The sequence below is a fragment of the Pan troglodytes genome, chromosome 4, assembly GCF_028858775.2.
Source record: "Pan troglodytes isolate AG18354 chromosome 4, NHGRI_mPanTro3-v2.0_pri, whole genome shotgun sequence".
Taxonomy (NCBI): Eukaryota; Metazoa; Chordata; class Mammalia; order Primates; family Hominidae; genus Pan; species Pan troglodytes.
The window spans coordinates 110,353,173-110,378,508 of record NC_072402.2 but is presented as its reverse complement, the minus strand read 5'-3'; the positions used below and the strand labels follow the sequence as shown (position 1 = coordinate 110,378,508).

The following is a 25,336-nucleotide window of genomic DNA, read 5'->3' as shown; positions in this document are numbered from 1 at the left end:
ATACAATTGGAAGAAATAAATAGGCCTGCTTATTAGGTCTCCCTATAAAGCTATTTATGATCTGTTATGCCTCATCTATTAAAGAACATAATAAGCACCACAGGTCACATTACAGATGTGCATGTGGTTAACTTTAAAAATGCGGCTGTCTCCAGAAGGAATTCCGTTTGAGGAAGGGCCAGTTGCAGTGTAATGTCAAACTGTTTCCATCTGCCCTGTGGACTGCTGAACACTGATCATTTATGTCAGGGTCAGCAAGGCCGTTTTCTTCCCCGGGCAAAAAAAAAAGAGGGCAGTGGAGGTATACATCAGGCCAGAGGTGGTAAATCTCTACAGAGACGAATCTAGCTATGAGATGATGGCTGGGTAGAGGTGACCTTGCTGAAGGCCAGGTGGGTGTGTTCAGGAATCTGGGTACACTGTAACAAATGGGAAGTCCTGGCCGGGATGCGTCTGTAATGGCAAGCTTGTAAAGTACTATACAGCCCTGCTGTGGCAGTTAATCCCTGGCTTGGCATCTTTGGGAGAGCTGAGGTCTTCTATCTTTTTATAAATGAACTGCAGCTCAGGGTGTGCATGGTGGCTCACACCTGTAATCCCAGCACTTTGGGAGGCCAAGGCGGGCAGATCAAGAGGTCAGGAGTTTGAGACCAGCCTGGCCAAAATGGTGAAACCCAGTCTCTCCTAAAAATACAAAAATTAGCTGTGCGTGGTGGTGCACACCTGTAGTCCCAGCTACTCGGGAGGCTGAGGCCGGAGAATCGCTTGAACCTGGGAGGCAGAGGTTGCAGTGAGCTGAGATCGCACCACTGATTCCAGCCTGGGTGATGAGTGAGACTCCATCTAAAAAAGAAAAAAAAAAAAAAAAGAACTGCAGCTCATTTCTTATGTTCCATTTCATCCTGTGACCTGACCTCATGCTACATGGGTCAAAATAGATGTCTTCGAAATGCACGTAGTTTCCCTAAGTGATTTTAGTGTCAAAACTTCTGGAATTTGCCTAAAACAGAAATCCACATCCCTTTTCACTTTCCAGTCTTCATTTTTCATTTTTTCCTTGTAAGTATCAGTATCTATTTTTTAATTCATATCTTTTTTTCCCTTAGCTTTAAATTCTAGGTTTTATGATCCTTACCTTATTATCACAGATTTCTTCTGTATTTCTTATCTCAAATGTCTTCCTGCTTTATTGTCTGTGGACATACTCTCTACCTCTTCTGAAAAGTTCTCTAGAGATTCTACACTAGGTCAGATCTTTGCTATTGGCAGGACAGACTTCATCCCTGCACTCACATATGGCAGAAGAGACTAGCTGCTTTTCTTATGTCAACTCAAAAGATGAGGGATTTGGGGGTAAGACCATCGTAAGTGGCTTTCATTTTCTTTGTACTCTAAAAATTTTTTCCAAATGTTCAATAATAAACATTTTTTACTTTAATTTACAATTTTAAAAGATGAGATATATATCATGAGTAGCCTTTGCTTCCTTTCATAAACCACTATGGCTCTATTATTTTATCGAAATCCTTTTTGAAGTTATGTATTTTACCGTTTTAACTTATGAGTTCAAGAGCATTGTAAATTGCCACTCATGATGAAGTAGTGAGGTCTTTGATTTATTAAAGACAAATATCTAAGTTTGTCATTTTAGAGAATTGTTCTTCTTTAGTCAAACATTGACTATTAGTTATGATTCTCATAAAACTTGCAAATGAATATGAAACATCTAAGCGCTATTCTCCTTTAATTTTTTGTCTCTGTGGTAAGTAGTAAAATGATTTATAGCAAAGCCACTAATGTCCATTTAGCAGATGTTTGCTGGGTGTGGCTACACCAGAGGCTGGCTGTCCTGGTTAAGAGCATGTGACCTGGAGTCAGTGTGAGCTGGGTTTGTGTCCTCACTTATCACTTCTTACGTCACTTTTTTTTTTTTTTTGCATGGAGGGGGTGAGAAATGGGTGTGTGGCGGCAGGAGGAGAGAAGCAAGGGGGCAAATGGAAGGGAGGTAGCAAAAGAGAGGATGGAAGTGGGGGAGAAGCGGGTGGGAGGGACCAAGAGGATGAAGTAAGGAAGCAGGTGGGAGGAGAAAGAGGAAAGCAAGAGAGGATGGGAAGGTGGTGAGAAGTGAGGGATGGGACCAGGGGAAGAGTGAGAAGCGAGGCCAGGAGAGAAAAGTGAGGGGGCAGGTCCTTTGTCATCTGAAACCAATTTTTCACCATTCTGAGTCTTTTTTTTCTGACCTGCAAAATAGGGATGATAATATCACCTACCTCATAAGATTAATCATATGACTGTTATGAGGATTATGTAATACAATCTACAAAATCCAAAGTGGACGAAACACTACAAGATGACTGTTTCAGTTTCTTCGATAAATAAATTGAAAAGAAAATAAAGATGTTTCGCTCTGGAGGAGGGGAAGAGAGAAAGAGGACGGCAGAGAGAGCGAACCTGAGCACATAGTACATTTAACACTACGTTAATTTAAAGTTTTAGCTATTTATATTATGTGCTGTCCAAATTAAACTATACAACAGTTTACCGAAATCAAATAAATGTTCATGACATTCTACTAAGTGTGATTCTAGGTCGTCCTGTCATTCGATGAATGTTACGTTGTCCCCGCCAGGCCATTTGGGGTTACAGTGAAAGATAATGACAAACCTCACTCTTGGTCCTGGCTTTGATGATTATTAGATGTGACATCTTGAACAAATAATTGCTCCAGTTCTACATTTACTCAGCTATAAAATTTGGATGAACATAATACCTGCCTCACCAGGCTGTTGTGAAGATTGATTACACCATTAGGTGTAATGCTTAGCACCATACCTAACACTCAAAAAGTATTCAATAGATAAATACTGCTTCCTATTATTGTTATCACAATAATCAACATTTCCCCTGCCCTCAATAAGCTTATTATCTGACAGGGGAGATAAGACACATCTGACATGTCCGCAGAGAACTATAGCTCAAGGCCCAAGGTGAAGAATGGTGCAAGCTACATACAGGTGTTGTGGGAACACAGGAGAGAGTGGAGGGGTTTGAACAGAGGGGACCAAAGTCAGGGGGTTCGTGTCCAGACCAGCGACATTTTTTAAAGAGCCACTCCTCTGACTGTAGGAGCTGCAATCTTTGGGTTTTGAGTTCTCTCTTCAGAGAACTGCAGGGTAAACTGCTGTGAATGCAGACTGGAGATCCCCTGAGATGCCACCATCCCTGCGCTTAGTGTGTCTTCCTGCCCAATGCATTCAAGTTACTGCCATGCAGCAGGCAGCCGATGTAAGCCTGGGAGGAGAAGGGCACTCTGGCTGAGCTGAAGGGGACAGATAAATAAAGCTCACCTAAACATTGAGAGAGCACAAGCATTAGGGTAAAGGGGGATCAAGAATTCCTCTGTGGAGGGGTTCAGGGACCTCACTGAGAGGAGGAACTTGAAGCTGCATAGGAAGTTTTCTAAGGTACCTGATTCTCTTTGCCTTCCTGTCTACGGCGCTCAGGGCACCAGGGCCAAGAGGTAGTGATGTGAGTAGGAGGAGCCCTGGATTTGATTCAAAGGATCGATGTGAGTCCTGACTTCACTGCTTACAGAGCGGCCTTGGGCAAGTTGCATAAACACACTTGACTGCAATTTCCTCAACCATAAAACAGGTTTAATAATACCTGCCCTGAGTATCTCGTGGGAGTATTGTGAGGATTGAGTGAGTCAATGTATATGAAACATGAGTTATTATTGCCAGTGACTTCGGTGTCTTTGTCCTTGACTTTGGATATGCTTTGAGTGTCTTAAAATGAATTAATCACTCAAGTAAGTGTTTCTGCTACTAGCCTTGACCAGGACAGATAAATAGGAAACCTGTTTCTTTAAAGGCCATTTACATTTAGGTATGCTTCAAACATTTTCTTCATTTATTTCTCCCCTCAGGGAAATCCTTGTTCTTTGCATGATAGAATACTTACTCATCTTTTTATAATTCAACATAAATACCGTAATCACTTTAAAGTCACTGGTAGGAAAAGCAGGTTTCTTCAAGACTCCACCATGTGCTATAAAAGGTAAAAGATGACCTTGTCTGAAATATAGGATGTAATTATTTCAGATTCTGCAAAAAACCGTTCTTTGAATAAACCATGCCTTTCCTTTGCATGTTTCTTTTTAAGAAAACTGCAAGCTCTAGCAAGAAAGATACCACAAAAATAGAAATGCCAATCTCTAAGATCCCAAGACACTTTCAAAATAATAAATAATTAATTTTTTTCAAGCATCCTTAATATGATTAATCTTATTTTAGAGATGAGGCAAGGGAAGCCAACAGAAGTTAAGAGACCTGCCCAAGGTTATAAGCAGCCAAGCCTGGAAGAGAAGCTGATTTGGAGCTCAGCACTTCTTCTAATGAAAGGGTCTCAGTTTAGTACAATTATTGAGTATGAACAATGTCATATGCACTGTGGGAGACATCATCTAAGAGCCCATAATCTACTAGGGACCACCCCCCCCAAAAAAGTATAAAGCAAACAGCAGTGAATACTATAATTAGATGTCAAGATGTCATAAAAGAAGAGGAGGGGAAGAGATTAATTATGACTCAGGCAGAAGGGAAGTCTGGGTATATTTTTACAGAGGAGATGGGATTTGAGCTGAGGCTTTGGGAATGGGTTGGACATGTATAAGAGAACATGGGAAGGGGGACCAAAGGGATGTCATCCTGGGTAGAGTTCTGGTTTGCATCAATACCTAGGGATTGGAAAGCAAAGGAAACACTCTTACAAAACAGCAAGTAGATCTGGGTTGTTCACAGAATAGAGATCAGATTGCCAAGGATTTTAAATTCTAAATTGAAGAGGTTGGATTTTGTTAGCTGTGATAAGCCGTTACTGGCTTCTGGGTAGGGAAGACATAAGATAACTGTTTTAATACAAAATACCAATACAATACAAAAAAGACACATCCCCTGCTTCCAGAGTAACCCGTGCTTATGAATATGCCGAGAAGTGTTAGGAGTAGTAGGAGTAGGATGCTTTGGAGGCACAGACTAGGGGTATCCAAATCAGGGAAGACTTCTTGGAGGAGGTTTTTACTGTAGCTAAGATGGAAAATGAATAGAGATTGGTTAGATGAGTAAGGCACAGAAGTGCATTCTAGGTAATGACACTTGAAAGGTAAGAACTAGCATGAGAGGTTCAGGGAACAAGCAGCTCCATGTGACGGGTCACAGCTGTGTGTAGTGGTGGGTGGAGGACAAAGGATAGGAGATGAAGCCAGAAAGGCCAGTGAGCCTAGAGCATGAGAAGTTTTATGTGCTAGTTAAGAGAATAAACTTCAACCTGAGAGCTTGTAAAGGGTTTCTAAGTAGAAAAGGCACTCTGTTAGACAGGTTAAGTTCTGTTAAAATAGTTCTATTTCTAGTAAGAGCTTGACCTAGGTCAGTGGCAGGCCATGAGACTAGAAAAAAACTCTAATTTGGATGGAGAGTTCAGACTAACGCAGAGTGGAATTAAAAATCAAGACAAAGTCAGCGTGGCCAGGCTTGGTGGCTCACGCCTGTAATCCCAGCCCTTCGGGAGGCCGAGGCAGGTGGATTGCCTAAAGTCAGGAGTTCGAGACCAGCCCAGCCAACATGGTGAAACCCTGTCTCTACTAAAAATACAAAGTTGTGGTGGTAGGCACTTGTAATCCCAGCTACTTGGGAGGCTGAGGCAGGAGAATCGCTTGAACCCGGGAGGCGGAGGCTGCAGTGAGCTGAGACTGTGCCACTGCACTTCAGCCTGGGCGACAGAATGAGACTCCATCTCCAAAGAAAAAAAAGCCAGTGGCTAAACTATGGGTTTGTACCAAGGGCTGTGGGATTTTAAGAGAGAAAAACATGAAGCCTGGAGCATGATGCCAGGCAGGGTTCCCTGAATGGGGTATGGCTTGCATGAAGAGGGCATTCTGGGTAAGCACTACAAGGCAGGAGGGGAGAGGCATTCTAGGCAAACACCACAGGGAGGTGGGGGGAGGCATTCTGTGTAAGCACCACAGGGCAGGAGGGGAGAGGCATTGCACCACAGGGCAGGTGGGAAGAAGAATTCTGGGGAAGCACCACAGAACAGGTGGGGTGAGGCAAGGCCAAATTCCATGGCTGTGAGGAGAAAGGGCTGGATTGGTGGAAAGCTTGTATTATCATATGAATGGCCGTATGGTAGGCTGGCTTATAGAAGACTTTGATAGGAGTAAGACTCAATGAAATAAACCAGAAACTCACTGGAAACTTTTGAACAGAGTTTCATAAAATGACATGACTCAGGGTATTTTAGTTTAGTTGCAGGTATTTGGGCTGTTTTAGGAGATGGAGAGTATGTCTGCTTATCCTGAAAAATCTGGCTTCAAACTGTGGAGCCTTTCAAGTTCTCTAATTATATCATCGTTTTTTTTTTTTTAAGGAATGGCAATGAAATAAACAATTTTTTCCTACCACTCAGTTATAGTCTTATAGTATTAGCTATCACTGGCTAATCTAAGCCATAGAATTGTTGAAAGAAACGGAGTATTCCTAGAAAGCTAACTTTCTGTGGCATTAGGGCACTGGGCAGGCTTGCAGGGGCCACCGTTTTTTTAGCTTTGGTGAAGAAAAATCGCATATATCTCAGTGAATTTTCCTGGGACCAGTCTGGGTATCCCTGATGAATTACTATGTGGCAGCTTTAAACCCAAGTTATTGTGCTGAGGCACTCCCATGGGCTCAATAGCGAAACAAGGGAAGCCCAAAGACACATGGAAGGAGAATGCAATGAGTAAAAGAGAGACAGCCAAGCAAGAAAGAGTTTAGAAATTGACTAACTGTATACATCTGTGACCTGGACACTCAGGAATGATAGGCCTATGGTGGTAGGATTCTTAAATCATGGCTTGGACCTGAGGAAGGAATAGTATACACTTCCCCTTATCTGCTTCAATGGGGCTAGAACAGCTCAAAGACTTGGAGCACAGCCAGAAGTATAGTGGAATAGAAAAGGAAGACACACTTACTAGAGAAATAAGAGGAGAGAGACCTGGGCAGATGGAGGAACACAGATCTAAGGATCTCTAAGTAAAATATCTCCTATGCCGACCATGTATTTAGTTACTGCTTCAAGTCATCGGCTTGTCTTTAGGAGTAGCTTTGTTGCACTCAGCGTGTCTGGCCTGAGGGTATGTGACGTGTATGATTTAATGCTGATGAAAGGTATGAGAGATGATGGTGTTTCTACGTCCTCAAATTATTCCACTTCTGAGCATCATTTAAAACAGTTTCCCCCTCCTTAAATTTTTGTCCTGTCTTGATTGTGTGATACCATAAACTTCCTGTTCTGGTGACTTTTTTTTTTCTTTTTTTTTTTTTTAAAGACAAGGTCTCACTACTTAGTCACCCAGGCTGAAGTGCAGTGGCACAATCATGGCTCACTGCAGCCTTGACCTCCCAGGCTCAAGTGATCCTCCCACCTCAGCCTCCCCACCTCAGCCTCTTAAATACCTGGGACTACAGTTGTGCACTACCACTCCTGGCTAATTTGTAAAGTTTTTTTTATAGATACAGGGTCTCCCTATGTTGCCCAGGCTAGTGTCAAACTCCTGGGTTCAAGTGATCTTCCTGCCTTGGCCTCCCAAAGTGCTGGAATTACAGGCATGAACCACCACACCTGGCCTGGTGGCTATTTTTAAATTTCATTTGCTGCCTCTTTGTCCTCTACCTAACTTCCAAATATTGGAGTTCCATCACAGGGCCTCTTCTCTTCTCCAGCTATCCAATCTCGGCAGGTAAGCTCATCCAGTCTCCCAGTTTAAACATTATATATATATATATATATATACCCAGATGATCCCCATGTCTACAGTTCCGGCCACTCCCTAGAGTTCCTGACTCATGTATCTAAATGTGTACTTGATGTTTCCACTTGGATGTCACACAGACATTTCAGATTTTATGAGTTTAAAATTACACTTTTCATTTTTCTGCTTAATCTTGTTTCTTTTATCTCAGTTAAATGTTATCACCATCCACTCAGTTGCTCAAGCAAGATCATCCATGATCGCTTCCTTTGCTTCACCCAATCCATTAGCAAGTATAGACCATTCTACTTTTTTTTTTTTTGAGATGGAGTTTTGCTCTGTTGCCCAGGGTGGAGTGAAGTGACGTGATCTCGGCTCACTGCAACCTTTGCCTCCCAGGTTCAAGCAATTCTCCTGCTTCTGCCTCCCAAGTAGCTGGGATTGGGATTACAGGTGCCTGCTACCACACCCAGCTAATTTTTGTATTTTTAGTAGAGACAGGGTTTCACCATGTTGGTCAGGCTGGTCTTGAGCTTCTCACCTCAGGTGATCCACCCGCCTCGGCTTCCTAAAGTGCTAGGAATACAGGCATGAGCCACTGCGCCCGGCCCCATTCTGCTTTTAAAATACATCCCAACCTGCCCATTTCATCACCTCTGTTAATGTCACAGTACAAGCCTCCATCTTCTGTGGCCTGGACTCCTGCTTTGCATGTCTACCCAGGCTTCACTAAGAAGCATGTAGCATAACATTCCCATTGTGGCCTGCAAGTCTGCATTGTCTGCCCATTCCTACAAGTTCAAACCCATCTTGCTTTATTTTCCTCCTTGCTCACCCCCTTTCAAATCTTTTTTTCATTTTCTCTAATATGTGCACGTCCTTGATTGAGTTCCCTGGAAATGGTTTAGGGGCAAGGTAGGGGGTGATCTGGAAGGAGTGAGGGCATGAAGAGAGTGGAAAGAAAAGGAAAAGACCAAAACAAGTGCATTTTTTGAGACTGCTGTTTTGGGCAATAAGGCTCTATGCTGCTGAGATCTCCCAAAAGGTATACAGAATGCCTTCCAGAGATGTGAACCTAAAGGACAGGAGACTGGGACATTGTCTACCAGCTCCTGTCCCTGACAATTGAGGATTGTCTGAGGGTCATTAGCACAAGCTGCCCTGTGGCACTATCAGAGAAAGTAGAAAGAAGCTCAGAAGCTTGAGGTGGGTGGCTGTCAGCTGGAGGTGAGTTTGGGCTTTCAGGGAACTATTCATCACAGCTGTGGCTGAAAACAGGAAGGCTGAGGGGCTACGCTGAGAGGCTACTCCAAGCTCTTTTTTGTGTTAGTAGCTTCTTACATGCTGTTCCCTTGGCCTCCATGGACTTCTCTTCCTCCCAACTCTGTGAGTAGCTGGAGTCCTTCCATCCTTTAGATCTCAGCTTAAATATCATTTCCTCAGAGATACCTTCCCTGTTCTGCCAATCTAAATTATATCTCTGTTGGTGGTCTCCGTCACAGTACCTTCAGGGCATCTGCCAGGATTTATGATTATATATTTTTGTGTTACATGTTATGTTTGTCATCCGCATGAGTCTGTAACTCTCTCTTTTGTTCGTCTCTGAACATCCAGTGCCTGGCATTATATCTGGCAAATAGTAGGTCCACAACTAACGCATGAAAGAGAAAAAGCTATAAGCCTAAATATGTAGCCCAGAAACCTGTCTCATGTCCATCTTTTGGCAGCACAGGCAGGGGGCCTTGTTCTCCATCAAGCCTGCCTAGCTGTTGAGAGAGCTCAGGTTTTCTGGGCAATAACTGGGACAATAGTGGGAGAAGTTTTAGGACACCATATCAGCAGGGGAGGATTTGACAAGTGTTTGTGGGGCTTTCACTGTGGGTCAGACCCTGTCTAGGTGAAGGGGATAGAAAAATTGTGAAGACCCAGTACCTGTTCTCATAGAGTGGTCATGGGAATCAAAGGAACTTACAAGTGGCAAAGTGATTGGAAGACTGTAAAGCACTAGGCAATATGAGGCCTTTTGATGGTGAAAGTTTGGGCTAGGCTGGGCACAGTGGCTCATGCCTGTAATCCCAGCCACCACCCACTCAGGAGGGTGAGGCAGGAGACTCGCTGGAACCCAGGAGGCAGAGGTTACAGTGAGCCAAGATTGAGCCACTGCACTCCTTGGGCAACAAGAGTGAAACTCCGTCTCAAAAAAAAAAAAAAGAAAAAAAAAGAAAGGTTGGGCTAGATAGTTCTAAGGAGCCTTCTGGCTTTTAATCTAAGGCATTTGTTATCAAGTGGGGCAGGGAGGATGAGTGTGTTGAGATCTGAGGGAGATTCTTGAACTATTTAAACTAAGGGGGTGCTTGAAAATAGTTTTGCTCACAGCTCTCAAGAGCTGCCCAGCACTTTGGATGATGTTTTCAGATATAGAGCACAGCTGTGCAGTTCCCAAGCTGGGGTAGACATTGGTTCTGTGCCACTTTCTCTATGGTAAGTGAGTAGCTAGGTAGGATTAAGTCTGATATGCTTTCTTTACTCTAAACTTTCAGCTCATGACTTGATACATTTTTCTCTGTAGTAATAGCCAAAAATGAATGGTAACATTGAATAAAATTTGTGTAATTTATCTCTTAACTTGCAACTCGAAAAGTAAATTTTTACATTAAATATGTTCTGTGGTAGCATCTGCTTTAACTACAGTATCTACTAATGCAGAATCTGAGTGTTAGAAAGACTCTAAGAAATAAATTTATTCATTGCCCCATGTCTCTGAGTTTCCTAAACTGCTGCTCAATGTAGACTCTCCATTCATGTCTAAGTGTTCAGAACTTCCCAGGAATTCAGAGATAACATTCTGAAAGCATTGGCATGTCACCAAGGGATAGTGGAATGAGTAAGGCCCAGGAATTGGGAGACTTGGTTTCCAGTTCCACTCAGCCACTACCTGCTGTGCAGACACAGGGAAAAATGCCTCTGCTCTCAGTTTCTCTAGTTGTAAAGTGTTACCTGACTTTTCAGATTTAATTGTTCATAGAAGACACAGAGAGACAGTACAGTACATTTATTAAGAGCCTGGGTCCTGGAGCCAGACTGTCTGGATTCAAGTCTGTGCTTGAGAGAGTGTTGGCCTAGAAGATACAGAAGCCCTAAACACACATTGATGCTGAAATAAATATGTGTGGCTTAAAATATGTGAATACAAATAATAGTAATTTTGACTATTGTACTGACATTAGTGTCAAGTATTGGCGTAAGTTGTATTGGAGTATAACAATAGTGTTGGGGTAGTATTAGTAGCACCCTGGGGTCCCATAAAAATCTAAGCTTCTGTTTCTTTGGGAAATTGACTTATTTTTCCTTTTAAATAAAGAGGAAAGGGTCCTCCTCAAGATTTCTTTTTCTTTGCAGTCCTAATTATTTTGCAGCATTGGAAAAACAAATCCAGTATTTAATTTTTTAGTATTTTAAGTATATTCTCTTTCTTCTGAAGTGGTACAATCATTAAGAAAATGTTCTCAATTAGATCCCCCTGCAACCTTCACTAGATATTCCACCAGTGAAAAAGATTTATCTAAATGGAAACTTCCAAAACATTTAAATCAGTAAGAAATTAAATTCAAATTAATTTCAAAGGTGATGACTATATAAGTGTTTTGAACTCAGGCCTCCAAAAGAGAAACGTGGTAGGGAGGAGAGTGATAGCAAACCCTCTTCTCTTCACCATGTAGGGGAGGAAAAACATCTTTATCTCCCCATTCCTAGGTTCGTGGCTGAAGTCCCTTTTACCTAAGACAGATTAACAGAGAAAATTAGACACATTTAGTTAATGTAGGTTTTATGTGACATGAGTCTTCATAAGGAAATGAAAACCCAAAGAAACAGTGAAATATATATATATCTCTCTTAGGTTTAGTGAAGAGTGGACAGTTGTGGAGAAATATGATTGGGCAAAACAGTGTGATCTGATGGTAAAAAACCAAGGGAAACTTAGCAAGGCCTGTTTGTTCAGATTCTTCTCTGTGACGTTTTGTGTTCGGAGATACGGATGCTTCTTTCTTCTGGATATAGTGAGGGCATCTCTAAAGTGAGGATCTTAGGAACTGCTTCAGGGTGAGGTCAGAAAATCTCCCCTAGGTTTTATGAACAGCTGCAGGAGAAAAGGGTGGGAGAAGTTCAGAGAGACTTTACTGCTTCTGCTTTTTCTCAAACGCCAAGGTGCCGTATTTGGGGGCAGCATGTCCTCAACCCCATTACTCATTTCCCACAAAGTGGGAAATTTTGAGTTGACTGTAAGGAAATATCGAGTTCTCACCGAGAGGCTCAGTCATGAAAAAGGAGGTACTGTAATTTTGTTTGATTCCATACAGCATATAAAAGAATGATCTGGAAAACTGTCTTTGGAGACAGGTTTGTGAGCCTAAGCACACAGCTTCAGGTTGCCCCTGCCCCTTTCATTCTTGCTTACTGGGCACAGCCCTGTCTGCAGCAGCCCCTGAATGTGGCCTAAAAGGCAAAAAAGTACTACATCCCAGTGGGCTTTCTCATCCCTGTACAATTATGTGTATAGGCCATCTCCAGCCTCATTCACCCTCTCCCAGCATTTCTGCTTTCTGGTTTCAGTTCACCTCCTAGGGTCCTCGACAAATCAGTTTCCATCTTTGCAGCCACAGACTTGCCCAGAAAGTTGTAGTGTGCCTTTGTGTACTGTCTGTTCAGTTTCAGGGGCCATCCATTTGAAGATGTGCTGGAGTTCTGCTTCTTTCCTACTTGTCTCCACATCTTGCACAGACATAAGTGTGTCGAGGATGACTCCTCCACCCTCCCCAACACTCCCAATCCTATAAGTTGGGTTGGAAAGAGCTGTTTTCCCCAGGCAGGGAACTCTGTCTGTCATCCCGATTTCTTTGGTTGTCTGGAGAAAAAATGCAAAACAGTGCGTCCACCCTTTCCCGTTTCTCTTCCAGGCAGCAGCTGGTGGGTGCAGTGACCCCAGCCTCAGAGCTGCTTTGGGCAGCTTCTGACCTCTTCTCGCTACTTAGGCTCCATCAGTTCTGTTGTGGGCTGCATGTTGCAGAAATCCCATCTCTCCTATTTGGAGAGAAGGATTTAAATGCTTGAAGAAAGGTTATAAAGCATTCCTGTTTCCTAGTGACACAGCATTCAACCACATTCAACTCTTGCTAGTTTTGGGAGAGGCAGCTTTTATAGAGTAGAGCTCTAAGAAGAATGCTGTGTTTTGTAGACACAGATTGCCTCCCTGGAGATTCAAGGGAATGCCTTAGGTCATAATAGCCTGGAGGCCAAGAAGAAATTTCTGCCCTGGAATAACAATTGGTTATTGAGCTGTGATTTTGACTGGGTTGTTCCCCCTTCTACTCTACTGCCCTCCACTGCTTCCCCATCCCCTAATCCAGACCAGACACTCTGGTAGCATGGATAGCCGGGGAAAGAGACTGCCAATGAGCAGTGACAGGGGGTCCAAAGTTGAGTCCATTTGCCCATTTTGGGGGTATAAATTGTGGACCAGTTGCAGGAATGTGTAACAGAATACACATTTGGGATTTGTGGTCACTGAGATAATAATAGCTGATACTTTATAATGTTTCCATGTAACAGACACTGTATGAAGTGCTTCACTTATAGAAATTATTTTATCATTATAATAAATCTTTGAAGTGCTTCCTCTTACTTTCCTTTCTTTTCTCTTCTTTTCTTTGGAGACAGGGTCTCACTCTGTTGCCCAGGCAAGTGTAGTGGCAGGGTCATAGCTCACTGCAGCCTTGAACTCATGGGCTCAAGTGGCCTGCCTGCCTCAGCCTCCTAAGTAGCTGAGACTACAAGTGTGCACTACCATGCCAAGATAATTTTATTTTATTCTATTTTTTTTTTGTAGAGACGGGATCTTGCTATGTTACCCAGGCTGGTCTTAAATTCCTGGCCTCAAGCAATCCTTCTATCTCAGCCTCCCCAGTAGTTAGGACTACAGGTGTACACCACCATGCCTGGCTAATTTTTATTTTATTTTATGTTTTGTAGAGACAGGGTCTGGCTATGTTGCCCAGGATGGTCTCAAACTTCTGGCCTTAAGCCATCGTCTGGCCTTGGCCTCCTAAAAGTATTGGGATTACAGGTGGGAGCCACTCTATCTGGCTGAGGTGATTGATTTTATTATTATCCTCATTTTACAGTTGAGGAAACTAAAACTTGGAGAGGTTAAGCAACTCGTGTAAGAGCACACAATTAGTAAGTTACCTGAGTACAGTTCAAATCCTGTTCTGGTGTCTGCACTTTTAATCACAGCCCTATACTCTGACCTTTCCAGGGGATTGTTAGTTTAACGACCTCTAAGGTTCCCAATCTTTGTTTTATGGGTTAGAGACACAAGAAATTTGGAGGCATAGGAGGCTACTCCTAGTGTTATGCAGGGCTGTTGACGAAAAGAACCCATTGCGTAGAAGAGTTGAGATGAATTATAATTTTGATCTGAAAATGAAATGAAATAAAATAAAGTAGAGGAAAACCAGAAAATATTGACTAGGGAAGGAAGATGAAAAAAGAGATAAAAGGGAAGGATAGTGAAACTACATTTATTCATTTAGTTACTAAATGAGTGTCTCTTACATGCCAGGCAACGTGTTGAGCCTTGTGCTAGACACTGGAAACTAACGGCTGACAAAAAAAGAAGACACACTTTTGCCTCTGGGGAACTTTTACAGGTTGAACATCCCTAATCTGAAAATCCAAAATCCAAACTGCTTCCAAATCTGAAATTTTTAAAGCACCAACGTGAGCCACAAGTAGAAAATGTCACACCTGACCTCATGTGATGGGTCATACTCAAAACACAGTCAAAACTTTGCATCATGTACAAAATTACTTAAAATATTGTATAAAATTACCTTCAGGTTATGTGTATAAGGTGCATGTGAAACTTAAATGAATTTTCTTTAGACTTGGGTCCCATCTCTAAGATATCTCATTATATATATGGAAATGTTCCAAAATCCAAAAATCCCTGAAATCTGAAACCCTTCTGGTCCTAAGCATTACAGATAGGAGATACTTAAACTGTAGTTTACAGGGGAGGGGGAGGGGTGGGTAACCTTCATCAAATAGCCTCATACATAAATTTCAAATTATAACCCCTATTTAGTGCTATGAAGGAAAAATTCATGGGGCTTAAAATAGCATAATAGGGGCCTGACCTAGTCTGCCTCCTGGTTAAGATGTGTAGGAGAGAGATTTGATGAATTGCCTCTCTTAGGGGAAAGTGAAGTTGATTCTGATATTCTTGAGTGAATAAAATTTGCAGACAAGATGGTCATCTTAGTGTTTCATTAGAAAAAGTTTGACAAGGAACCATAATGGGCATGATTTTTGCCTTTAAACTCTCCTCTCCTTCCCTTACTTGTTTAAATTTTAACCTATTTCTTCCAGCCCAGTGTCCCTTTCTCTACACTGTACCTCCTAAGCCACTGTCATTTCCTCATCAGTAACAGTTTTTCACTGGGCAATTGTCTACTGAAGGGTTCATTTGTCAACAAGTCCACTCTCATGCCTCAGCTTGGCAAAAACATTTAGGAACCAGTTGCCTAACCTAAATTTCCCTCCATCCTTCTGTGTACCCCTAGAAGGTTTACCTGAACCAAAAGGCTGCAATATTCTCCATTGCTTATTAGACTCATTCTCTGAGTCTCATTTTATTTTATTTTATTTTTTGAGACAGGGTCTCACTCTGCTGCCCAGGCTGGAGTGCCATCACCTTCCCGGGCTCGACCTTCCCGGGCTCAGGTGATTCTCCCACCTCAGATTCCTGAGTAGCTGGGGCTGCAGGTGAATGCCACCATGCCCAACCTTTTTTTTTTTTTTTTTTTTTTTAGGAGAAGAAGTTTTGCCACGTTGCCTTGGCTGGTTTCGAAGTCCTCGGCTTAAGTGATCCACCCACCTCGGCTTCCCAAAGTGCTAGGATAACAGGTGTGAGCCACCAGTCCTGGCTCTGTCTCTAGATTGAAGACTATTTTGGCATTATTTTTTTCACCACATATGCAATGTATAATGTGTTATATAGAAAAATGCATAAAGTAAATCCCATTTCTTTTATTCTCCCTTCACTCCACGATGGGAAAGATTGGAACGCTCAGAATTCTAAGATAATGATAAAACAAGTAATTGTACAGCAGTCCAGAATATCTTATGTCATAGTTAATACTGACTTTGTATGTTATGGGTAATACTGCTTTTCATACTGATATTTTTGAAGGTCAAAAAAATCTGATTAGCTTACAGTGCTTTAGCCATTAGGAGTTACATTTAGTTGAAAATTAGGAGAATGGTTGTTATTTTTACCACTAATATGCTACAGCCGCTCTTTGCCAAGGATGTTCTTCATGTGGACATGGAGTGATGCCCAAAATGTTAGGTCATTGCCTCTTGACAGAGGCTTCTTGTGCTTAGATTTCAAAATTTACAGCCTCTGTGGAAGTCAGTAGACAGCAGGGTAAAAACACACATACTTGAAACATATTGCCATTTTCTCCCTTCCAATTAAAACTACTGTCCGCAGGCCAGGTGTTGTGGCTTATCATGCCTGTCATCCCAACACTTTGGGATGCTGAGGCAGGAAGATTGCTTGAGCCCAGGAGTTCAAGACCAGCCTGGGCAATATAGTAAGATCTTGTCTCTACAAAAAATTTAAAAATTATCCAGGTGTGGTAGCATGCGCCTGTAGTCCCAACTACTCAGGAGGCTGAGGTGGGAGGATTGCTTGAGCTCAGGAGGTGGAGGCTGCAGTGAGCTGAGATTGTTCTATAGCACTCCAGCCTGGGCCACAGAGTGAGACCCTGTCTCAAGAAAACAAAACAAAACAAAACAAACTACTGCCCACAACCAGGGCATAAAAACAGACACTGGAAGTCAAGAGACAGTATTTACTATTTCCTTGCAAGACATACCAGAGATTTTGGCAAGATGCCCTGAGAGAAAGGACCTCACCATCTCAGGGAGTTGAGCCCAGCTGCCTCCTCAGGCTGCCTAATTTTTAAAAGGCTGTGTCTCCCTCATTTCTGAGAATGTTTCCTAGCCTGAGGTGGGCTGCAAGATTCTAGAAGCTTCTGCTCTAGGCACTTGAAAGGGACCCCAGGTAACTACCCTGACACCTTTTGACCTGAGCTTTCATTTCCAGGTGACTGCCTCAGCCTGCTTGTCCTGTCTCCTAGGAATAGGTTTGTAGTAATTTCATTACTGAGAGAGGTCAAGTGGAAACTATTGCTCAGAGAGAAAATTGTACTTCCCAAATGGTGTAAGTCAAAGTAAGTAGCATGCATTTTGTCATTCATTCAGGCAGTATCAGTTGAGCAGCATTATTTGACAGTCCTGGGCTGGGGCTGGAGTGTACAGTGGTGAGCAAATAGCCCTGGGCCCTGTCCTAGTGGAGCATGCTATCTACTAGGGGAGAGAGGGACTGGTGAAAATGACTACACAAATAAGTGATTACAACTGTAAGAAGTGCTGAGTAAAGCAAGGTAGGAAGCCGGGAGGGTGCAGGTGAGCCTGGCAGGTTCATGGTGAGCTGAGACCTGTAGGGCATTGCCCTTTTTGTCTCTTGTACTTGGCTGTCTCCTGCCTGTGGCCTTATGGTCTGCTCTGAAACACAGATACCTAGTGGGGCAGGGCTTTCATGGGGAGTAACCCATTCACAGTACAGTGTCTTTGTTCAGCACTTGGTGGTTGGTCCCTGGGTGGCCTCTGATATCTGTGGAATCAGAGTCTGGGCTCTCAAAATAAGAGGGGTGTTCTTCTGAGTCTTTCTCTGCAACATTTGAATTATTTAGATAAGGCATTTGACTAGGAGGTACAACTAAGAATCACTACACTTTACAAAGCATTTTAACCACATGATTTCAGCTGGTTCTCATGCCAGCCCCACAAAGTAGGTTTTTGTTAATCATTCCCAATTTACAAAGTGAATAAGTAGACAAGATTGGTGTTTCAGCTTTTCATTCCTTTACTTTGCTTATCATAACACTTAATACACTTTATTGTCATGACTTGTTTAATTGTGCACTTCCCCCATGGGATTGTAAACTTTACAAAGGCAGCTATAATCACTACCACATCCCCAGCACCCAGGAAGTGCCGGTACATAGCAATAATTATTTGTTAAAATAAATAAATAAGTGAATGAATACATTGTGCCTAAGAAAATCTGTGTTATGATAGAAGAAAAAGACATTGAATTAATTTTCCAGTGAGATGTAACCGAACAAGACTATGGAATTCAAGGCCACAGTAAATGTAAGGGCCAACCCAACTTTTCACATGCCTGAACTGAAAATTTGTAAAAGACATGTGAAAACACATAACACTTATCTTAAGCCTTTCCCACAAAATTACTACCTCTACCTCTGACTCGTCAGGCCTGGTGCCAAAAGGCACAATAAGAGCCCTCTCTCCCCCTTCAATTTCCTGCTCTGCCCCATGTCAAGATAATCTCCAAGTAGGGTTCCTTTACACGTTGAAGCTGCAACCAGAAGTCCTGAATGGCTGCATTAGAAGCCTGATGTCATCAGGACAGGGGTAAAATGGGACTGGCTTTAGCACCTGGACCCCACACTTTCCCTACCCAGAAGTTTCCCTTCTCTGTTCTCTACCAACCTCTTCCCCACTTCCCATACCCACTTGCTATGTGCAATCCAGCGCCCTGCTTGTCAGTAGTGCTCTTGCTCTTGATTCTTCACTGGCACGGGAAAGACATCCAGACCAGAAAAATCTAACAAACAGGAAGACCTCAGGAATCATTTGGTTCTATTAATACTATCTAGACTGGGGGAAGGATGTTTCACAGTTTCACACTGAATCGGGTGTTTACTGTTCTAGGCCTTTGCTGCTGGACCCAGAACAGATTGTAACTTGAGAGCTGGACCTGCACCACAGTAAGCCTGTGACCCCCAGCTGTTATACCACCACCTCTGTTGTCACTATTGTGGGGTGTTGAGTTTCCTGCCCTAACAAGTGTTAAAAGAATTTCACTCGAGTAAATTATGTGCAACTATTTCATAGTGGCTTAGGCACAGAGGATTTTGGGTCATGGCTGGATATCATGTACTCAATAGCGTGTTCAAACACAGTGAGATTAGTGCTCCAGGTCCCTCTCAGACCACCGCCACAACATTATTTTTATTTGAATGGAAGCTTTGTCTGGATAAGGCCAACAATGCAGAGATCCATGCAAGTTTTGCTAAGTCATTAGTGGTTCCATTTTAAATAATGACTACTAAGGGGGAAAAGTTGGGGTCATCAAGGAAGAGGTCTTGAATTTATTAGTACTTCAAAGGGAGAAAGAGTAAAACAATAACATGAGTATTTTAAGTTTATATTCTCCAGATTATCCACTATAAAAAATTGACTCACACTGGAAGCAATGAAAGTGTCATAAGAGTATTTATAAATAAAATTGTGAATGGATCAGGAGTCAGGAAAGTGGTTGCTGGTCTCACTTCTGCCTCTTAACTACTTGTGTAACTGTAGTTCAGCTGCCATTTCTCTCTTGTAAACCTCATTCTCCTCATTTGCAAAATGATGGGGCTGGATTGGGTAATCTCTAGAGCACCCTTCGCAGCAATTAAATTCTCTGGTTTGATGAAGTATTGTAAATATCTAAAGGAAACCAGTACAATCTGTTGTTTTCAGTGAAGTTGGCTTCTAAGCTGTCACCAAGAAGGAACTTTTTAAGCCACAAATCAATAAGTGGCATTTCAGTGAAACGCTTTGTAACTGAATTTAAATCACATTAAAAAATCAAACTATACTGAGGTCTATCTGGGAATGTTTAACTGTATTGATTATTTCAACATGACTTGAAAAAAATGGAATTAATGATAATATTCAAAAGAGAGATAACTCTAGTAGTATTACTGTACTATAAAGAAAATATAAAACAATACAATCTCTGGTTATTATTGTGGGATTCATTTTTTTTTAAATATCATTGCAAAACATGTGTAGTTGGGAAAAGAATGTCTGCTTCATACCTTGCTAGAAGGCAATTTGTATGTTAGGAAGTACTGTCTCTGAGAGCTCAGAAAGCAAGGGCTCTTCTATAATTTTATATAAGGATGACATCATTATGATATGAGTCTAGATTTTTTTTAGAAGTTAAGCCCCACAGGACAAAGCCTTGGTTTGGAAGAGTAATGTGAAATACAACACAGGGCAATTTGCTAGTGACACAGGATTCTTCTTGGTCATTCTGCCAGCTGGAGACCCCTGGCTGGTGACAACCCTGCCCAGGTGGATGGTGGCACGTTAACAGCCCTCTCAGCCCTGTTCTGGCCTGTGGCTCTGAGGCTGGCTCTGCCCCACCACTGTTACAGCCTTCTTTGTACCCATGTTCGGTGGGTCCTGAGCTCTTGTCCTTTGTCTAAGAAGAAGGAGGATATGCTGACAATTGAAGTGTGAGGAGGCAGAGAATAATTTTATTGAGTGAGAAAAGAGCTCTCAGTGGAGAGGGGTTGTGAGGGTGGTCAACTACCTAGAGTCAGGAGGTTTTTCTCCCCTAGTGTGGCTGAGTCCAGGGCTTTTATGGGCTCAGAATAGGGGCATGCATGTTGATTGGTTTGTGAGTATGCAAAAAAAGGTTAAAACAAAGACACCACTCAAAGGTGGACATGACAGTGTAAAAAACCAATTAGGGAACGGTAGCTATCTGTAAAATAGGTGAAGGGTGGGGATCAATCAGAGGAAAGCACACCAAACGGGAAGACAGGATCTCAACCCAGTTGGTGGATTTGACTTGTAGCTTGGCTTTCAGGATTTAAAATGTCTTTGGCTTGGAGGTGGGGTTTTACTGGAGATCTGCCCCTATCTGCCTAGGCATTTGTGTGCCTCCTGCCTCTATCACTAGGTACATGATGTTATATTATTAGAAAAAATGTAAGTACATCAGGTGTTCTCTATTGTCAGTGACCAAAGGTTGCTTCAGTAAACTATCTTCTGAGGTTAGCAGATAAACTTCAGATGAACAAACAACAAATCAATATTTGTTTCTACAACATATTAATCACAGAGTAAGACTCCCTACAAATTTCAATCTTCTTATTTCATCTGCTACTGAAAATGCTTTCTCAAGACACGAATTCTATGAACTGAAAGGGTGATTATAATAGTGCTCCACTGCAATGTTTCTTGTTCATTAGCTATGCTTGTGCCCAGAATAAAACTGTGGAGCCTGAGTTCAGGAGCCCTGGCCTCCTACATGGGAGCTGAGCGGTAAAATTTCCTGGCAGGATGCAGTACACTTAGGAGGCATTCTGGGAGAAGAGTGCTTAGGTGAATTCAGAGCTAAAGGGAGAAAGAATTTGGTCTTGTCATCTACTTTAAATAATTCCTCCATGAGACAAGAGTCAAGGTAGGTTCCAAAGAGAAAAAATGATCAGAAAGGTGATCAAGTCATTCCATGCAAGCATTTAGAAGGCAAGAATGGCATAACCTATTTTCTTTGAAACTCCCAAACACCCACACCTGCACACAGAGGGATCATGACTAGGTAGACTGGAAATTCTTTGGGTAAAAATATGACTATGGCTTGAATGTCCCCTCCAAAACTCATGCTGAAATTTAACTGCCAATATAACAGTATTGGGAGGTGGGGCCTTTAAGAGGTTATTAGGTCACTAGGGCTCTGCCTTTATGAATGGATTAATATTGTTATCATGGGAGTGGGTTAGTTTTCATAGGAGTGTGCTTGTGATAAAAAGATAAGTTTGACCACAAATTTTTCTGTGTCTCTTGCACTCATTTGCTCTTTTACTCTTAGGCCATGAGATAACTCACCAGATGACAGTGCCATGTTCTTGGACTTCCCAGTCTCCAGAACCATGAGCCAAATAAACTTCCATCATTTATAAATTGCCCAGTCTGTGGTATTCTGTTATAGCAAAGTAAAACAGACAGACAAATACTATCTTAGGCATATTTGATTTTTTCAGTGTTCTCCAGAATTCCTAGTATTTAGTAAGCCCTTATTAAATACATGTTCAAATAATGAATATTGTGTTGCCATTGATGTTCTCAGACTGATTAGTTTTAATTTCCTTAAATTTAAGTAAATGATGTCAACTGTATACCTGCGTGAAAGGATAGCTTTTTGAGCAACACTGTGTTTATAAATCACCTCAAGGTGCCTTTATGTTTCTCAATTTCTACTCCTTTAATTAAATGATTTGGTAAGAAAACCTCGTTTCCTGTCCTTTTTACAGTGCTACATCCCTCAGAAGTTTTATGTAGGTAAATGTAGTAGCTCTCTGGGTGCTAACCTACTGCTCTTTCCTTGCCACTGAAAGTAGCATGCTGATAAATATTGTCTGTAGCCCAGTAGTGAGTGTAAAAATTTTCTGAGGGTCTTGCTAAAATACAAAGTTCTAAAAACACTCCAGAGATGATCACTTACTAGGTCTAGATTGGGGCTCAGAAACCTCATTCACAACAAGCACTCTAGGTGATTCCGATGTAGGTGTGCTTCAGCTGGTATTGCCATAGCAATATTGTGTCATGATGTCCCCCTCACCCCCCAAATCTCAGTGGCAGAAAATAAGCATCTTCTTCTCACTCACCCACATGGAGATAAAGTTTAGTTCAGTTTATCTAGCCTGAACTTGGCTTTCAGCTATTGGTTGGGTCCAAATCTGTTCCATGTGTCTCTCATCCTCCCTGAACCAGCATCTGTCTGAGGAAAGTTCTTCTCACTGAGAAAAACAGTTGTGTGAGATGGCAAACCTGACCCTCACGCACATGCTGAGTCTTCACTCACATCTTGTCCACTAACATCCCACTGGCCCAAGAGTGTCCCATGGCCAAGGTTAACATCAAGGAAGAAGAAATGTATTTCTTTCATAGAATTCTGATGGGGGAAGTAAATATTTTCTGAACAATAATCCACTATAAACTAGTATAAAAAGTTTTACTTTAAAAAGCATTAGAGTCTCTTGAAACATCCAGAGGAGGTGAATGCAAGGTCAACTTTTTTATTTAGTTAGTAATGCAATAAACGATTTATGAGTGACTACCAAATGCCAGACAGACAGATAATTAGTTATTGCCTGTCTGTAAAGAGTCCAGTCCAGAGACAGATAAGTAAATAGATAATTACAAGCAATGATACCATATAACAGAAGTGACAGAGTTATTTTTGAAAATCTAGAACAGACCAGGAAAGCAAAAAATATTGTTTGTTCTCTGTAAGCCAGAAATAATAAAGAATCCTTAAAATATGGGAGACACATGGAATCAGATTGTAAGATGAAATCAAGTCCTGGGGAACTCACTGAAGAAGATTGCTGCAAGTGATAAAAGTGGCTCCTGGAATGTTCCAGACGACAGGTTGTAGACATGAGGGCAGCAGGAAGCCTGGGATGCCTGCAGCCTGGCAACCAGTAAAATGTCTCAGCAATGACCTTCATTGGCTCAGATTGAGGCACTCATCCAATGCCTAGACCATTCTGTGACGTGGATTGGCCTGATGAGGATCATAGTCCCACTCCTGAAGGGAAGAGGTAACGTGGTGAGTCACATGAACAAACAGTGTAGGAGGCGATTTCCCAAGGGAAAATCAAGGTTCTGGCAAAAGGACAGATGTCCTCCACCCTGGAATACTATACAGATTTAAACATATTTATTTATACTTATTTGGAAATACCTTCAAGATAGTTGCTGGGTAAAATTTTTAAATGCAGATATTTTATACAGAACATTTATGTGATTCAGTCATATATTTTTGTATGTACAGGAATATATCTGAAAAGGCATGTAAACATAATAGAAGGCTTACACATCAAACTCCTAGCAATAGCCAGTACTCACCTTGAGGAGGGGACTACAATTGGGGATGAGGTATTATAGAAAGTGACTTTGAGTTTACTTATATTGTTTGGGGCTGACTGTCTTTCTCCTTACTGGAATTCCCGAGACAATACAGTCCTGGAATAAGAGAGTGGCAGTGGGGATAAACAGCAGATGATAGTTTTGAGAGGATGCAGGCTTTGTTGACCTATGGAATGTTAGCACAGGCAGGATGTGTGGGAGAGGGAGTGGTTAAGGTGACTCCCAGCTGTCTGGATAGGCATTATGTGGATGGTGGTGCCACTCACTAAGAGAGGGGGAACAGGAAAAAGATAAGTTTATGGATGAAGGTTATGAGATTGTCTGAAGACATGTTAGTTTTGAGGGTATTGTGGGGCATCCAGGTAAAGATATCCAACAGAAAATCTGGGGTCTCTACTGATGTCACACTTTTCTCTGCCCAGAAAAAGCTTTCAATGTTTCATTAAACATTTTAAAAAGAGGGTGGGCGCAGTGGCTCATGCCTATAATCCCCGCACTTTGGGAGGCAGAGGCAGGCGGGTCACTTGAGGTCAGGAGTTCAAGACCAGCCTGGCCAACATGGTGAAACCCTGTCTCTACTAAAAATGCAAAAATTAGTCAGGCATGGTTGTACATGCCTGTAGTCCCAACTACTCGGAAGGCTGAGGCAGGAGAATCGCTTGAACCTGGGAGGCAGAGGTTGAAGTCAGCTGAGATTGCACCACTGCACTCCAGAGCAAAGACTCTGTCTCAAAAACCAACAAATAGCTACAACAAAAAAACCCCCAAACATTTAAAAAAGAAACTAATCCACAGAAAACAGAATACGTAGTGCTTAGTTACTTACCGAAGGAGGGGCAGCCCAGCAGGGTTAGTTTTTTCCTGGGGTCTTGGACTTCAACTCACCAGACTTTCTCTGATAAATACTATTCTCTTGTTTCATTCGCCAGGATGACATTAATGGTGTAATTTGCTATAAAGAAAGAGGCTGAAAAATTTACTCCTGGGGAGTTAAAAACAGAAGGTGCACAGAGAGGTGTGTGAGATATAAATTGCCTTGCATATAAAGGGCTCACTTGGCAGAGGATTGCTGGGGGAGAGATACAATCCTCACAGCCTGAAACTCAACTCTCAAAACTCCTCACTTCAGCCTTGACCTCCAGAGCACCCATTTCTTCCAACCGCTTGTAGAACTTTCTCTTTCATCTGCTTCAACGCTCAGAGTTTTCAGCGGCATTGACAAACAGTAGGAATCAGGACTAATGGCCATAAACCTTGATGGCAATGACATTCGGATTCCCCTGGGAACCAAGGCCTGCACCTGGCACTTCAGTGCAAGAAGCAAAGAAGTACAAAAGAGCCTTTCACCCCGGATTCTTTTTCCCCATTCTGAAAAAGGGATGCCTGGGATGTGGGGAACTTTCCTCTTCCACAACAAAAGCTGTAAACTTAAACCCACCTTGTGCCTAGCCACCAGCCTTTCTGGAAAATCTTCCCCTGCTTGTCTCTTTATGTTTCACAGCTATTGGAACTGGGTTGTTCAAAGAAGTACCTGACCTTGTTTGTCAGATGAGAAACAGAAAATGCTGACACTGAATTCTTTCATTTGCTCCTGCTGCTAACAGAGCAGTACTGCAGAATCTCAGACACTTCAGCAGCTTTGGCCAGGCTGGGGGTATAGAATAATGAATGCATAAA

General features: G+C 42.2%; 2 long non-coding RNA genes across 3 annotated transcripts in view; one reads left to right on the top strand and one right to left on the bottom strand.

The window, feature by feature from the left end:
- The window catches only part of LOC104006513 (uncharacterized), a 53,695-nt gene extending 28,599 nt beyond the window's left edge, over positions 1 to 25,096 (top strand). The window contains exon 3 of the long non-coding RNA XR_008548050.2: positions 24,589 to 25,096. This is a non-coding gene — a long non-coding RNA (uncharacterized LOC104006513). The remainder of the gene's footprint in view (positions 1 to 24,588) is intronic.
- Positions 10,830 to 25,272, bottom strand: LOC104006512 (uncharacterized). 2 transcript variants are annotated; one of them, XR_008548051.2, is made up of 5 exons: positions 25,098 to 25,187; positions 24,486 to 24,611; positions 23,104 to 23,318; positions 21,614 to 21,707; positions 10,830 to 11,930 (listed from the first exon to the last, which is right to left on the bottom strand). It is a non-coding gene; the product is annotated as an uncharacterized LOC104006512 (long non-coding RNA). The 2 variants fall into 2 exon arrangements; XR_002943939.3 differs by lacking the exons at positions 10,830 to 11,930; positions 21,614 to 21,707 and having other exon boundaries at positions 22,790 to 23,318; positions 25,098 to 25,272.
- Positions 25,273 to 25,336: the final 64 nt, after the last annotated feature.